The sequence below is a fragment of the Sminthopsis crassicaudata genome, chromosome 1 (assembly GCF_048593235.1).
Source record: "Sminthopsis crassicaudata isolate SCR6 chromosome 1, ASM4859323v1, whole genome shotgun sequence".
NCBI lineage: Eukaryota > Metazoa > Chordata > Mammalia > Dasyuromorphia > Dasyuridae > Sminthopsis > Sminthopsis crassicaudata.
Window position 1 is genome coordinate 455691461 of NC_133617.1, and position 17834 is coordinate 455709294.

Below are 17834 nucleotides of genomic sequence, written 5' to 3' on the forward strand. Positions count from 1 at the left end.
TTGGGTTAATCCATTCCTTTGGATACTTGTTCCTCTCTATTTCCAATTCTATTGAGTCTTGGGTTCCTCTTGTTTCCTCTTCAGTTGGTTAATTTATAGTTGATGTTAATTCTCTCCTATTTCCTTCAATGGAACTTTTTGGGCAAAATCCATCATCTACCTTATATCTAAAGCTGATCAAAGGATTCTTAACAGGGATCGATACAGTGGAATGAGTGAATGTGCAGGCAATAGTTCCAGTTATTTCCTTTGGGAAAATCCATTCCTTTGAATATTTGTTCCTCTCTACTTCCCATTCTATTGAGTCTAGTTTTCCCTTTGTTTCCTTTGCATTTAGGAACATTATAGTTAATGATAATTCTCTCCTATTGACTTCAATGGATATTTTTGGGCAAAATCCATCATCTTCCTTATATCTAAAGCTGATCAATGGATTCTTAACAGGGATCGATACAGTTGAATGAGCGAATGTGAAGGCAATAGTTCCAGTTATTTCATTTGGGAAAATCCATTCCTTTGGATACTAGTTCTTCTCTATTTCCCATTCTATTGAGTCCAGTTTTCCCTTTATTTCCTTTGCATTTAGGAACATTATACTTAAAGATAATTCTCTCCTATTGGCTTCAATGGAACATTTTGGGCATAATCCATCCTCTTCTTTGTATCTAAAGCTGATCAAAGGATTCTTAACAGGAATCCTATACAGTGGAATGAGTGAATGTGCAGGCAACAGTTCCAGTTATTTCCTTTGGGAAAATCCATTCCTTTGGATACTACTTCCTCTTATTTCCCCTTCTATTGACTCTAGTTTTCCCTTTGTTTCTTTTGCATTTAGGAACATTATACTTGATGATAATTCTCTCCTTTTGGCTTCAATGGAATTTTTTGGGCAAAAGCCATCATCTTCCCTGTATCTAAAGCTGAACAAAGGATTCTTAACAGGGATCGATACAGTGGAATGAGTGAATGTGCAGGCAATAGTTCCAGTTATTTCCATTGGTAAAATCCATTCCTTTGGATACTAGTTCCTCTCTATTTCCCATTCTATTGAGTCTAGTTTTCCCTTTGTTTACTTTGCATTTAGGAACAGTATACTTGAAGAGAATTCTCTCCTATGGGCTTCAATGGAACATTTTGGGCAGAATCCATCATCTTCTTTATACCTAAAGCTGATCACAGGATTCTTAACAGGAATCCTATACACTGGAATGAGAGAATGTGAAGGCAACAGTTCCAGTTATTTCCTTTGGGAAAATCCATTCCTTTGGAAACTAGTTCCTCTTATTTCCCATTCTATTGAGTCTAGTTTTCCCTTTGTTTCCTTTGCATTTAGGAACATTATAAATGATGATAATTCTCTTCTATTGGCTTCAATGGAACATTTTGGGCAAAATCCATCATCTTCTTTGTATCTAAAGCTGATCAAAGGATTCTTAACAGGAATCCTATACAGTGGAATGAGTGAATGTGCAGGCAATAGTTCCAGTTATATCCTTTGGTAAAATCCATTCCTTTGGATACTTGTTCCTCTCTATTTCCAATTCTTTTGAGTCTAGTTTTCCTCTTGTTTCCTCTTCAATTGGGTAATATATAGTTGATGTTAATTCTCTCCTATTTCCTTCAATGGAACTTTTTGGGCAAAATCCATCATCTTCTTTGTATCTAAAGCTGTTCAAAGGATTCTTAACCGGAATCCTATACAGTGGAATGAGTGAAGGTGCAGGCAATAGTTCCAGTTATTTCCATTGGTAAAATCCATTCCTTTGGATACTAGTTCCTCTCTATTTCCCATTCTATTGAGTCTAGTTTTCCCTTTGTTTACTTTGCATTTAGGAACAGTATACTTGAAGAGAATTCTCTCCTATGGGCTTCAATGGAACATTTTGGGAAAAATCCATCATCTTCCTTATATCTAAAGCTGATCAAAGGATTCTTAACAGAGATCGATACAGGGGAATGAGTGAATGTGCAGGCAATAGTTCCAGTTATTTCCTTTGGGAAAATCCATTCCTTTGGATACTTGTTCCTCTCTATTTCCAATTCTATTGAGTCTAGTGTGCCTCTTTTTTCCCCTTCAATATGGTAATTTATAGTTGATGTTGATTCTCTCCTATTAGCTTCTATGGAACATTTTGTGCAAAATCCATCATCTTTTTTATATCTAAATCTGATCAAAGGATTCTTAACAGGGACCGATACAGTGGAATAAGTGAATGTGCAGGCAATAGTTCCAGTTATTTCCTTGGGGAAAAGCCATTCCTTTGGATACTTCTTCCTCTCTTTTTCCAATTCTATTGAGTCTAGTGTACCTGTTGTTTCCTTTTCAATGGGCAACTTTATATGTGATGTTAATTCTCTCCTCTTTGCTTCAATGGAACTTTGAGTGCTAAATTCATCATCTTCTTTATACCGAAAGCTGATCAAAGTATTCTTTACAAGAATCCTAAACAGTGGAATCAGTCAATGTGCAGGCAATAGTTCCAGTTATTTCCTTTGGGAAAATCCATTCCTTTGGATACTTGTTCCTCTCTATTTCCAATTCTATTGAGTCTAGTGTGCCTCTTGTTTCCCCTTCAATATGGTAATTTATAGTTGATGTTAATTCTCTCCTTTAGCTTCAGTGGAAGATTTTGGGCAAAATCCATCATCTCTTTTATATCTAAAGCTATTCAAAGGATTCTTAACAGGGACCCATACAGTGGAATGAGTGAATGTGCAGGCAATAGTTCCAGTTATTTCTTTGTGGAAAATCCATTCCTTTGGATACTTGTTCCTCTCTATTTCCTATTTTATTGTTTCTAGTTTTCCCTTTGTTTCCTTTGCATTTAGGAACATTATACTTGAAGATAATTCTCTCCTATTGGCTTCAATGGAACTTTTTGGCAAAATCCATAATCTTCTTTATACCTAAAGCTGATCAAAGGATTCTTAAGAGAATTCCTATACCGTGAAATCAGTCAATGTGCAGGCTATAGTTCCAGTTATTTCCTTTAGGAAAATCCATTCCTTTGGATACTTGTTCCTCTCTATTTCCAATTCTATTGAGTCTAGTGTTCCTCTTGTTTCCCCTTCAATATGGTAATTTATAGTTGATGTTGATTTTCTCCTATCAGCTTCTATGGAACATTTTGGGCAAAATCCAACATCTTTTTAATATCAAAATCTGATCAAAGGATTCTTAACAGGGACCCATACAGTGGAATGAGTGAATGTGCAGGCAATAATTCCAGTTATTTCCTTGGGGAAAAGCCATTCCTTTGGATACTTCTTCCTCTCTTTTTCCCATTCTATTGAGTCTAGTGTTCCTGTTGTTTCCTTTTCAATGGGCAACTTTATATGTGATGTCAATTCCTCTTTGCTTCAATGGAACTTTGTGGGCTAAATCCATCATCTTCTTTATACCGAAAGCTGATCAAAGGATTCTTTACAAGAATCCTAAACAGTGGAATGAGTGAATGTGCAGGGAATAATTCCAGTTATTTCCTTTGGGAAAATCCATTCCTTTGGATACTTGTTCCTTTCTATTTCCCATTCTATTGAGTCTAGTGTTACTAATGTTTCATTTTCAATTGGGAACTTTATAGTTGATGTTAATTCTCTCCTATTTGCTTCAACTGGACTTTCTGTACAAGATGCATTATGTTCTGTATATCTAAAGCTGATCAAAGGATTCTTAGCAGGAATCCTATACAGTGGAATGAGTGAATGTGCAGGCAATAGTTCCAGGTATTTCCTTTTGGAAAATCTATTCCTTTGGATACTTGTTCCTATCTATTTCCAATTCTATTGAGTCTAGTGTTCCTCTTGTTTCCCCTTCAATATGGTAATTTATAGTTGATGGTAATACTCTCCTATTAGCTTCTATGGAACATTTTGGGCAAAATCCATCATCTTTTTTATATCTAAATCTGATCAAAGGATTCTTAACAGGGACCGATACATTGGAATAAGTGAATGTGCAGGCAATAGTTCCAGTTATTTCTTTGGGGAAAATCCATTCCTTTGGATACTTGTTCCTCTCTATTTCCTATTTTATTGTTTCTAGTTTTCCCTTTGTTTCCTTTGCATTTAGGAACATTATACTTGAAGATAATTCTCTCCTATTGGCTTCAATGGAACATTTTAGTCAAAATCCATAATCTTCTTTATACCTAAAGCTGATCAAAGTATTCTTAAGAGGAATCCTATACAGTGGAATGAGTCAATGTGCAGGCAATAGTTCCAGTTATTTCCTTTAGGAAAATCCATTCATTTGGATACTTGTTCCTCTCTATTTCCCATTCTATTGAGTCTAGTGTTCCTCTTGTTTCCCGTTCAATATGGTAATTTATAGTTGATGGTAATTCTCTCCTATTAGCTTCTATGGAACATTTTGGGCAAAATCCATCATCTTTTTTATATCTAAATCTGATCAAGGATTCTTAACAGGGACCGATACAGTGGAATAAGTGAATGTGCAGGCAATAGTTCCAGTTATTTCCTTGGGGAAAATCCATTCCTTTGGATACTTGTTCCTCTCTATTTCCCATTCTATTGAGTCTAGTTTTCCCTTTGTTTCCTTTGCATGTAGGAACATTATAGTTGATGATAATTCTCTCCCATTGGCTTCAACTGGACTCTCTGTACAGGATGCATTATGTTGTGTATATCTAAAGCAGATCAAACGATTCTTAACAGAAATCCTGTACAGTGGAATGAGTGAATGTGCAGGCAATAGTTCCAGTTATTTCCTTGGGGAAAATCAATTCCTTTGGATACTTGTTCCTCTCTATTTCCAATTCGATTGAGTCTCGTGTTCCTGATGTTGCCTTTTCAATTAGGAACTTATAGTTACTGTTAATTCTCTCCTATTTACTTCAATGGAACTTTGTGGGCTAAATCCATCATCTTCTTTATACCTAAAGCTGATCAAAGGATTCTTTACAAGAATCCTAAACAGTGGAATGAGTCAATGTGCAGGCAATATTTCCACTTATTTCTTTGTGGAAAATCCATTCCTTTGGATACTTGTTCCTCTCTATTTCCTATTTTATTGTTTCTAGTTTTCCCTTTGTTTCCTTTGCATTTAGGAACATTATACTTGAAGATAATTCTCTCCTATTGGCTTCAATGGAACTTTTTGGCAAAATCCATAATCTTCTTTATACCTAAAGCTGATCAAAGGATTCTTAAGAGAATTCCTATACAGTGGAATGAGTCAATGTGCAGGCTATAGTTCCAGTTATTTCCTTTAGGAAAATCCATTCATATGGATACTTGTTCCTCTCTATTTCCCATTCTATTGAGTCTAGTGTTCCTCTTGTTTCCCCTTCAATATGGTAATTTATAGTTGATGGTAATTCTCTCCTATTAGCTTCTATGGAACATTTTGGGCAAAATCCATCATCTTTTTTATATCTAAATCTGATCAAAGGATTCTTAACAGGGACCCATACAGTGGAATAAGTGAATGTGCAGCCAATAGTTCCAGTTATTTCCTTGGGGATAATCCATTCCTTTGGATACTTGTTCCTCTCTATTTCCCATTCTATTGAGTCTAGTTTTCCCTTTGTTTCCTTTGCATGTAGGAACATTATAATTGATGATAATTCTCTCCTATTGCATTCAGTGGAACATTTTGGGCAAAATCCATCATCTTCTTTATATCTAAAGCTGATTAAAGGCTTCTTAACAGGAATCCTCTACAGTGGACTGAGTCAATGTCTATGAAATAGTCCCAGGTATTTCCTTTTGGAAAATCTATTCTTTTAGATACTTGTTCCTCTCTATTTCCAATTCTATTGAGTCTAGTGTGCCTCTTGTTTCCCCTTCAATATGGTAATTTATAGTTGATGTTAATTCTCTCCTTTTAGCTTCAGTGGAAGATTTTGGGCAAAATCCATCATCTCTTTTATATCTAAAACTATTCAAAGGATTCTTAACAGGGACCCATACATTGGAATGAGTGAATGTGCAGGCAATAGTTCCAGTTATTTCTTTGGGGAAAATCCATTCCTTTGGATACTTGTTCCTCTCTATTTCCTATTTTATTGTTTCTAGTTTTCCCTTTGTTTCCTTTGCATTTAGGAACATTATACTTGAAGATAATTCTCTCCTATTGGCTTCAATGGAACTTTTTGGTCAAAATCCATAATCTTCTTTATACCTAAAGCTGATCAAAGTATTCTTAAGAGGAATCCTATAGAGTGGAATGAGTGAATGTGGAGGCAATAGTTCCAGGTATTTCCTTTTGGAAAATCTATTCCTTTGGATACTTGTTCCTCTCTATTTCCAATTCTATTGAGTCTAGTGTTCCTCTTGTTTCCCCTTCAATATGGTAATTTATAGTTGATGGTAATTCTCTCCTATTAGCTTCTATGGAACATTTTGGGCAAAATCCATCATCTTTTTTATATCTAAATCTGATCAAAGGATTCTTAACAGGGACCGATACAGTGGAAAAAGTGAATGTGCAGGCAATAGTTCCAGTTATTTCCTTGGGGAAAATCCATTCCTTTGGATACTTGTTCCTCTCTATTTCCCATTCTATTGAGTCTAGTTTTCCCTTTGTTTCCTTTGCATGTAGGAACATTATAGTTGATGATAATTCTCTCCTATTGCATTCAGTGGAACATTTTGGGCAAAATCCATCATCTTCTTTATATCTAAAGCTGAATAAAGGCTTCTTAACAGGAATCCTATACAGTGGACTGAGTCAATGTCTATGAAATAGTTCCAGGTATTTCCTTTTGGAAAATCTATTCTTTTAGATACTTGTTCCTCTCTATTTTCAATTCTATTGAGTCTAGTGTGCCTCTTGTTTCCCCTTCAATATGGTAATTTATAGTTGATGTTAATTCTCTCCTTTTAGCTTCAGTGGAAGATTTTGGGCAAAATCCATCATCTCTTTTATATCTAAAACTATTCAAAGGATTCTTAACAGGGACCCATACAGTGGAATGAGTGAATGTGCAGGCAATAGTTCCAGTTATTTCTTTGGGGAAAATCCATTCTTTGGATACTTGTTCCTCTCTATTTCCTATTTTATTGTTTCTAGTTTTCCCTTTGTTTCCTTTGCATTTAGGAACATTATACTTGAAGATAATTCTCTCCCATTGGCTTCAACTGGACTCTCTGTACAGGATGCATTATGTTGTGTATATCTAAAGCTGATCAAACGATTCTTAACAGGAATCCTGTACAGTGGAATGAGTGAATGTGCAGGCAATAGTTCCAGTTATTTCCTTGGGGAAAATCAATTCCTTTGGATACTTGTTCCTCTCTATTTCCAATTCTATTGAGTCTAGTGTTCCTGATGTTGCCTTTTCAATTAGGAACTTATAGTTACTGTTAATTCTCTCCTATTTACTTCAATGGAACTTTGTGGGCTAAATCCATCATCTTCTTTATACCTAAAGCTGATCAAAGGATTCTTTACAAGAATCCTAAACAGTGGAATGAGTCAATGTGCAGGCAATAGTTCCAGTTATTTCTTTGTGGAAAATCCATTCCTTTGGATACTTGTTCCTCTCTATTTCCTATTTTATTGTTTCTAGTTTTCCCTTTGTTTCCTTTGCATTTAGGAACATTATACTTGAAGATAATTCTCTCCTATTGGCTTCAATGGAACTTTTTGGCAAAATCCATAATCTTCTTTATACCTAAAGCTGATCAAAGGATTCTTAAGAGAATTCCTATACAGTGGAATGAGTCAATGTGCAGGCTATAGTTCCAGTTATTTCCTTTAGGAAAATCCATTCATATGGATACTTGTTCCTCTCTATTTCCCATTCTATTGAGTCTAGTGTTCCTCTTGTTTCCCCTTCAATATGGTAATTTATAGTTGATGGTAATTCTCTCCTATTAGCTTCTATGGAACATTTTGGGCAAAATCCATCATCTTTTTTATATCTAAATCTGATCAAAGGATTCTTAACAGGGACCCATACAGTGGAATAAGTGAATGTGCAGCCAATAGTTCCAGTTATTTCCTTGGGGATAATCCATTCCTTTGGATACTTGTTCCTCTCTATTTCCCATTCTATTGAGTCTAGTTTTCCCTTTGTTTCCTTTGCATGTAGGAACATTATAATTGATGATAATTCTCTCCTATTGCATTCAGTGGAACATTTTTGGGCAAAATCCATCATCTTCTTTATATCTAAAGCTGATTAAAGGCTTCTTAACAGGAATCCTCTACAGTGGACTGAGTCAATGTCTATGAAATAGTCCCAGGTATTTCCTTTTGGAAAATCTATTCTTTTAGATACTTGTTCCTCTCTATTTCCAATTCTATTGAGTCTAGTGTGCCTCTTGTTTCCCCTTCAATATGGTAATTTATAGTTGATGTTAATTCTCTCCTTTTAGCTTCAGTGGAAGATTTTGGGCAAAATCCATCATCTCTTTTATATCTAAAACTATTCAAAGGATTCTTAACAGGGACCCATACAGTGGAATGAGTGAATGTGCAGGCAATAGTTCCAGTTATTTCTTTGGGGAAAATCCATTCCTTTGGATACTTGTTCCTCTCTATTTCCTATTTTATTGTTTCTAGTTTTCCCTTTGTTTCCTTTGCATTTAGGAACATTATACTTGAAGATAATTCTCTCCTATTGGCTTCAATGGAACTTTTTGGTCAAAATCCATAATCTTCTTTATACCTAAAGCTGATCAAAGTATTCTTAAGAGGAATCCTATAGAGTGGAATGAGTGAATGTGGAGGCAATAGTTCCAGGTATTTCCTTTTGGAAAATCTATTCCTTTGGATACTTGTTCCTCTCTATTTCCAATTCTATTGAGTCTAGTGTTCCTCTTGTTTCCCCTTCAATATGGTAATTTATAGTTGATGGTAATTCTCTCCTATTAGCTTCTATGGAACATTTTGGGCAAAATCCATCATCTTTTTTATATCTAAATCTGATCAAAGGATTCTTAACAGGGACCGATACAGTGGAAAAAGTGAATGTGCAGGCAATAGTTCCAGTTATTTCCTTGGGGAAAATCCATTCCTTTGGATACTTGTTCCTCTCTATTTCCCATTCTATTGAGTCTAGTTTTCCCTTTGTTTCCTTTGCATGTAGGAACATTATAGTTGATGATAATTCTCTCCTATTGCATTCAGTGGAACATTTTGGGCAAAATCCATCATCTTCTTTATATCTAAAGCTGATTAAAGGCTTCTTAACAGGAATCCTATACAGTGGACTGAGTCAATGTCCATGAAATAGTTCCAGGTATTTCCTTTTGGAAAATCTATTCTTTTAGATACTTGTTCCTCTCTATTTTCAATTCTATTGAGTCTAGTGTGCCTCTTGTTTCCCCTTCAATATGGTAATTTATAGTTGATGTTAATTCTCTCCTTTTAGCTTCAGTGGAAGATTTTGGGCAAAATCCATCATCTCTTTTATATCTAAAACTATTCAAAGGATTCTTAACAGGGACCCATACAGTGGAATGAGTGAATGTGCAGGCAATAGTTCCAGTTATTTCTTTGGGGAAAATCCATTCTTTGGATACTTGTTCCTCTCTATTTCCTATTTTATTGTTTCTAGTTTTCCCTTTGTTTCCTTTGCATTTAGGAACATTATACTTGAAGATAATTCTCTCCCATTGGCTTCAACTGGACTCTCTGTACAGGATGCATTATGTTGTGTATATCTAAAGCTGATCAAACGATTCTTAACAGGAATCCTGTACAGTGGAATGAGTGAATGTGCAGGCAATAGTTCCAGTTATTTCCTTTGGGAAAATCCATTCCTTTGCATACTTGTTCCTCTCTATTTCCCATTCTATTGAGTCTAGTGTTCCTCTTGTTTCCATTTCAATTGGGTAATTTCTAGTTGATGATAATTCTCTCCTATTGACTTCAATGGAACTTTTTGGGCAAAATCCATCATCTTCCTTATATCTAAAGCTGATCAAAGGATTCTTAACAGGGATCGATATAGTGTTATGAGCGAATGTGCAGACAACAGTTCCACTTATTTCCTTTGGGAAAATCCATTCCTTTGGATACTTGTTCCTCTCTATTTCCCATTCTATTGAGTCTAGTGTTCCTCTTGTTTCCCCTTCAATATGGTAATTTATAGTTGATGGTAATTCTCTCCTATTAGCTTCTATGGAACATTTTGGGCAAAATCCATCATCTTTTTTATATCTAAATCTGATCAAAGGATTCTTAACAGGGACCCATACAGTGGAATAAGTGAATGTGCAGGCAATAGTTCCAGTTATTTCCTTGGGGATAATCCATTCCTTTGGATACTTGTTCCTCTCTATTTCCCATTCTATTGAGTCTAGTTTTCCCTTTGTTTCCTTTGCATGTAGGAACATTATAATTGATGATAATTCTCTCCTATTGCATTCAGTGGAACATTTTGGGCAAAATCCATCATCTTCTTTATATCTAAAGCTGATTAAAGGCTTCTTAACAGGAATCCTCTACAGTGGACTGAGTCAATGTCTATGAAATAGTCCCAGGTATTTCCTTTTGGAAAATCTATTCTTTTAGATACTTGTTCCTCTCTATTTCCAATTCTATTGAGTCTAGAGTGCCTCTTGTTTCCCCTTCAATATGGTAATTTATAGTTGATGTTAATTCTCTCCTTTTAGCTTCAGTGGAAGATTTTGGGCAAAATCCATCATCTCTTTTATATCTAAAACTATTCAAAGGATTCTTAACAGGGACCCATACATTGGAATGAGTGAATGTGCAGGCAATAGTTCCAGTTATTTCTTTGGGGAAAATCAATTCCTTTGGATACTTGTTCCTCTCTATTTCCTATTTTATTGTTTCTAGTTTTCCCTTTGTTTCCTTTGCATTTAGGAACATTATACTTGAAGATAATTCTCTCCTATTGGCTTCAATGGAACTTTTTGGTCAAAATCCATAATCTTCTTTATACCTAAAGCTGATCAAAGTATTCTTAAGAGGAATCCTATAGAGTGGAATGAGTGAATGTGGAGGCAATAGTTCCAGGTATTTCCTTTTGGAAAATCTATTCCTTTGGATACTTGTTCCTCTCTATTTCCAATTCTATTGAGTCTAGTGTTCCTCTTGTTTCCCCTTCAATATGGTAATTTATAGTTGATGGTAATTCTCTCCTATTAGCTTCTATGGAACATTTTGGGCAAAATCCATCATCTTTTTTATATCTAAATCTGATCAAAGGATTCTTAACAGGGACCGATACAGTGGAAAAAGTGAATGTGCAGGCAATAGTTCCAGTTATTTCCTTGGGGAAAATCCATTCCTTTGGATACTTGTTCCTCTCTATTTCCCATTCTATTGAGTCTAGTTTTCCCTTTGTTTCCTTTGCATGTAGGAACATTATAGTTGATGATAATTCTCTCCTATTGCATTCAGTGGAACATTTTGGGCAAAATCCATCATCTTCTTTATATCTAAAGCTGATTAAAGGCTTCTTAACAGGAATCCTATACAGTGGACTGAGTCAATGTCCATGAAATAGTTCCAGGTATTTCCTTTTGGAAAATCTATTCTTTTAGATACTTGTTCCTCTCTATTTTCAATTCTATTGAGTCTAGTGTGCCTCTTGTTTCCCCTTCAATATGGTAATTTATAGTTGATGTTAATTCTCTCCTTTTAGCTTCAGTGGAAGATTTTGGGCAAAATCCATCATCTCTTTTATATCTAAAACTATTCAAAGGATTCTTAACAGGGACCCATACAGTGGAATGAGTGAATGTGCAGGCAATAGTTCCAGTTATTTCTTTGGGGAAAATCCATTCTTTGGATACTTGTTCCTCTCTATTTCCTATTTTATTGTTTCTAGTTTTCCCTTTGTTTCCTTTGCATTTAGGAACATTATACTTGAAGATAATTCTCTCCCATTGGCTTCAACTGGACTCTCTGTACAGGATGTATTATGTTGTGTATATCTAAAGCTGATCAAACGATTCTTAACAGGAATCCTGTACAGTGGAATGAGTGAATGTGCAGGCAATAGTTCCAGTTATTTCCTTGGGGAAAATCAATTCCTTTGGATACTTGTTCCTCTCTATTTCCAATTCTATTGAGTCTAGTGTTCCTGATGTTGCCTTTTCAATTAGGAACTTATAGTTACTGTTAATTCTCTCCTATTTACTTCAATGGAACTTTGTGGGCTAAATCCATCATCTTCTTTATACCTAAAGCTGATCAAAGGATTCTTTACAAGAATCCTAAACAGTGGAATGAGTCAATGTGCAGGCAATAGTTCCAGTTATTTCTTTGTGGAAAATCCATTCCTTTGGATACTTGTTCCTCTCTATTTCCTATTTTATTGTTTCTAGTTTTCCCTTTGTTTCCTTTGCATTTAGGAACATTATACTTGAAGATAATTCTCTCCTATTGGCTTCAATGGAACTTTTTGGCAAAATCCATAATCTTCTTTATACCTAAAGCTGATCAAAGGATTCTTAAGAGAATTCCTATACAGTGGAATGAGTCAATGTGCAGGCTATAGTTCCAGTTATTTCCTTTAGGAAAATCCATTCATATGGATACTTGTTCCTCTCTATTTCCCATTCTATTGAGTCTAGTGTTCCTCTTGTTTCCCCTTCAATATGGTAATTTATAGTTGATGGTAATTCTCTCCTATTAGCTTCTATGGAACATTTTGGGCAAAATCCATCATCTTTTTTATATCTAAATCTGATCAAAGGATTCTTAACAGGGACCGATACAGTGGAATAAGTGAATGTGCAGCCAATAGTTCCAGTTATTTCCTTGGGGATAATCCATTCCTTTGGATACTTGTTCCTCTCTATTTCCCATTCTATTGAGTCTAGTTTTCCCTTTGTTTCCTTTGCATGTAGGAACATTATAATTGATGATAATTCTCTCCTATTGCATTCAGTGGAACATTTTGGGCAAAATCCATCATCTTCTTTATATCTAAAGCTGATTAAAGGCTTCTTAACAGGAATCCTCTACAGTGGACTGAGTCAATGTCTATGAAATAGTCCCAGGTATTTCCTTTTGGAAAATCTATTCTTTTAGATACTTGTTCCTCTCTATTTCCAATTCTATTGAGTCTAGTGTGCCTCTTGTTTCCCCTTCAATATGGTAATTTATAGTTGATGTTAATTCTCTCCTTTTAGCTTCAGTGGAAGATTTTGGGCAAAATCCATCATCTCTTTTATATCTAAAACTATTCAAAGGATTCTTAACAGGGACCCATACAGTGGAATGAGTGAATGTGCAGGCAATAGTTCCAGTTATTTCTTTGGGGAAAATCCATTCCTTTGGATACTTGTTCCTCTCTATTTCCTATTTTATTGTTTCTAGTTTTCCCTTTGTTTCCTTTGCATTTAGGAACATTATACTTGAAGATAATTCTCTCCTATTGGCTTCAATGGAACTTTTTGGTCAAAATCCATAATCTTCTTTATACCTAAAGCTGATCAAAGTATTCTTAAGAGGAATCCTATAGAGTGGAATGAGTGAATGTGGAGGCAATAGTTCCAGGTATTTCCTTTTGGAAAATCTATTCCTTTGGATACTTGTTCCTCTCTATTTCCAATTCTATTGAGTCTAGTGTTCCTCTTGTTTCCCCTTCAATATGGTAATTTATAGTTGATGGTAATTCTCTCCTATTAGCTTCTATGGAACATTTTGGGCAAAATCCATCATCTTTTTTATATCTAAATCTGATCAAAGGATTCTTAACAGGGACCGATACAGTGGAAAAAGTGAATGTGCAGGCAATAGTTCCAGTTATTTCCTTGGGGAAAATCCATTCCTTTGGATACTTGTTCCTCTCTATTTCCCATTCTATTGAGTCTAGTTTTCCCTTTGTTTCCTTTGCATGTAGGAACATTATAGTTGATGATAATTCTCTCCTATTGCATTCAGTGGAACATTTTGGGCAAAATCCATCATCTTCTTTATATCTAAAGCTGATTAAAGGCTTCTTAACAGGAATCCTATACAGTGGACTGAGTCAATGTCCATGAAATAGTTCCAGGTATTTCCTTTTGGAAAATCTATTCTTTTAGATACTTGTTCCTCTCTATTTTCAATTCTATTGAGTCTAGTGTGCCTCTTGTTTCCCCTTCAATATGGTAATTTATAGTTGATGTTAATTCTCTCCTTTTAGCTTCAGTGGAAGATTTTGGGCAAAATCCATCATCTCTTTTATATCTAAAACTATTCAAAGGATTCTTAACAGGGACCCATACAGTGGAATGAGTGAATGTGCAGGCAATAGTTCCAGTTATTTCTTTGGGGAAAATCCATTCTTTGGATACTTGTTCCTCTCTATTTCCTATTTTATTGTTTCTAGTTTTCCCTTTGTTTCCTTTGCATTTAGGAACATTATACTTGAAGATAATTCTCTCCCATTGGCTTCAACTGGACTCTCTGTACAGGATGCATTATGTTGTTTATATCTAAAGCTGATCAAAGGATTCTTAACAGGAATCCTGTACAGTGGAATGAGTGAATGTGCAGGCAATAGTTCCAGTTATTTCCTTGGGGAAAATCAATTCCTTTGGATACTTGTTCCTCTCTACTTCCAATTCTATTGAGTCTAGTGTTCCTGATGTTGCCTTTTCAATTAGGAACTTATAGTTACTGTTAATTCTCTCCTATTTACTTCAATGGAACTTTGTGGGCTAAATCCATCATCTTCTTTATACCTAAAGCTGATCAAAGGATTCTTTACAAGAATCCTAAACAGTGGAATGAGTCAATGTGCAGGCAATAGTTCCAGTTATTTCTTTGTGGAAAATCCATTCCTTTGGATACTTGTTCCTCTCTATTTCCTATTTTATTGTTTCTAGTTTTCCCTTTGTTTCCTTTGCATTTAGGAACATTATACTTGAAGATAATTCTCTCCTATTGGCTTCAATGGAACTTTTTGGCAAAATCCATAATCTTCTTTATACCTAAAGCTGATCAAAGGATTCTTAAGAGAATTCCTATACAGTGGAATGAGTCAATGTGCAGGCTATAGTTCCAGTTATTTCCTTTAGGAAAATCCATTCATATGGATACTTGTTCCTCTCTATTTCCCATTCTATTGAGTCTAGTGTTCCTCTTGTTTCCCCTTCAATATGGTAATTTATAGTTGATGGTAATTCTCTCCTATTAGCTTCTATGGAACATTTTGGGCAAAATCCATCATCTTTTTTATATCTAAATCTGATCAAAGGATTCTTAACAGGGACCGATACAGTGGAATAAGTGAATGTGCAGCCAATAGTTCCAGTTATTTCCTTGGGGATAATCCATTCCTTTGGATACTTGTTCCTCTCTATTTCCCATTCTATTGAGTCTAGTTTTCCCTTTGTTTCCTTTGCATGTAGGAACATTATAATTGATGATAATTCTCTCCTATTGCATTCAGTGGAACATTTTGGGCAAAATCCATCATCTTCTTTATATCTAAAGCTGATTAAAGGCTTCTTAACAGGAATCCTCTACAGTGGACTGAGTCAATGTCTATGAAATAGTCCCAGGTATTTCCTTTTGGAAAATCTATTCTTTTAGATACTTGTTCCTCTCTATTTCCAATTCTATTGAGTCTAGTGTGCCTCTTGTTTCCCCTTCAATATGGTAATTTATAGTTGATGTTAATTCTCTCCTTTTAGCTTCAGTGGAAGATTTTGGGCAAAATCCATCATCTCTTTTATATCTAAAACTATTCAAAGGATTCTTAACAGGGACCCATACAGTGGAATGAGTGAATGTGCAGGCAATAGTTCCAGTTATTTCTTTGGAGAAAATCCATTCCTTTGGATACTTGTTCCTCTCTATTTCCTATTTTATTGTTTCTAGTTTTCCCTTTGTTTCCTTTGCATTTAGGAACATTATACTTGAAGATAATTCTCTCCTATTGGCTTCAATGGAACTTTTTGGTCAAAATCCATAATCTTCTTTATACCTAAAGCTGATCAAAGTATTCTTAAGAGGAATCCTATAGAGTGGAATGAGTGAATGTGGAGGCAATAGTTCCAGGTATTTCCTTTTGGAAAATCTATTCCTTTGGATACTTTTTCCTCTCTATTTCCAATTCTATTGAGTCTAGTGTTCCTCTTGTTTCCCCTTCAATATGGTAATTTATAGTTGATGGTAATTCTCTCCTATTAGCTTCTATGGAACATTTTGGGCAAAATCCATCATCTTTTTTATATCTAAATCTGATCAAAGGATTCTTAACAGGGACCGATACAGTGGAATAAGTGAATGTGCAGGCAATAGTTCCAGTTATTTCCTTGGGGAAAATCCATTCCTTTGGATACTTGTTCCTCTCTATTTCCCATTCTATTGAGTCTAGTTTTCCCTTTGTTTCCTTTGCATGTAGGAACATTATAGTTGATGATAATTCTCTCCTATTGCATTCAGTGGAACATTTTGGGCAAAATCCATCATCTTCTTTATATCTAAAGCTGATTAAAGGCTTCTTAACAGGAATCCTATACAGTGGACTGAGTCAATGTCTATGAAATAGTTCCAGGTATTTCCTTTGGAAAATCTATTCTTTTAGATACTTGTTCCTCTCTATTTCCAATTCTATTGAGTCTAATGTGCCTCTTGTTTCCCCTTCAATATGGTAATGCGTGAATGTGCAGGGAATAATTCCAGTTATTCCATTTGGGAAAATCCATTCTTTGGATACTTGTTCCTCTCTATTTCCAATTCTATTGAGTCTATTGTTCCTCTTGTTTCCTCTTCAATTGGAAACTTTATAGATGATGTTAAATCTCTCCTATTTGCTACAATTTAACTTTTTGGGCAAAATCCATCATCTTCTTTATATCTAAAGCTTATCAAAGGGTTCTTAACAGGAATCCTATACAGTTGAATGAGTGAATGTGCAGGGAATAGTTCCAGTTATTCCCTGTGGGAAAATCCATTCCTTTGGATACTTGTTCCTCTCTATTTCCCATTCTATTGAATCTAATGTTTCTGATGTTTCCTTTTCAATTGGTAACATTATACTTGATGTTAATTCTCTCCTATTTGCTTCAATTGGACTCTCAATACAAGATGCATTATTTTCTGTATATCTAAAGCTAATCAAAGGATTCTTAACAGGAATCCTATACAGTGGAATGCCTGAATGTGAAGGGAATAGTTCCAATTATTCCCTGTGGGAAAATCCATTCCTTTGGATACTTGTTCCTCTCTATTTCCAATTCTATTGAGTCTAGTGTTCGTCTTGTTTCCTCTTCAATTGGGAACATTATAGTTGATTTTAATTCTCTCCTATTTGCTTCAATTGGACTTTCTGTACAAGATGCATTATCTTCTGTATATCTAAAGCTGATCAAAGGATTCTTAACCAGGAATCCTCCACAGTGGAATGCGTGAATGTTCAGGCAATATTTCCTTTTATTCCCTTTGGGAAAATCCATTCCTTTGGATACTTGTTCCTCTCTATTTCCAATTCTATTGAGTCTAGTGTTCCTCTTGTTTCCTCTTCAATTGGGAAAGTCATAGTTGATGTTAATTCTCTCCTATTTGCTTCAATGGAACTTTTTGGGCAAAATCCATCACCTTCTTTATAGCTAAAGGTGATAAAAGGATTCTTAACAGGAATCCTACACAGTGGAATGCGTGAATGTGCAGGCAATAGTTCCAGGTATTCCCTTTTGGAAAAGCCATTCCTTTGGAAACTTGTTTCTCTCTATTTCCAATTCCATTGAGTCTACTGTTCTTCTTGTTTCCTCTTCAATTGGGAACTTTATAGTTTATGTTAAATCTCTCCTATTTGCTTCAATGGAACTTGTTGGGCAAAATCCATCATCTTCTTCTTAGCTAAAGCTGATCAAAGGATTCTTAACAGGAATCGTATTCAGTGGAATGCGTGAATGTGCAGGCAATAGTTCCAGTTATTCCCTTTGGG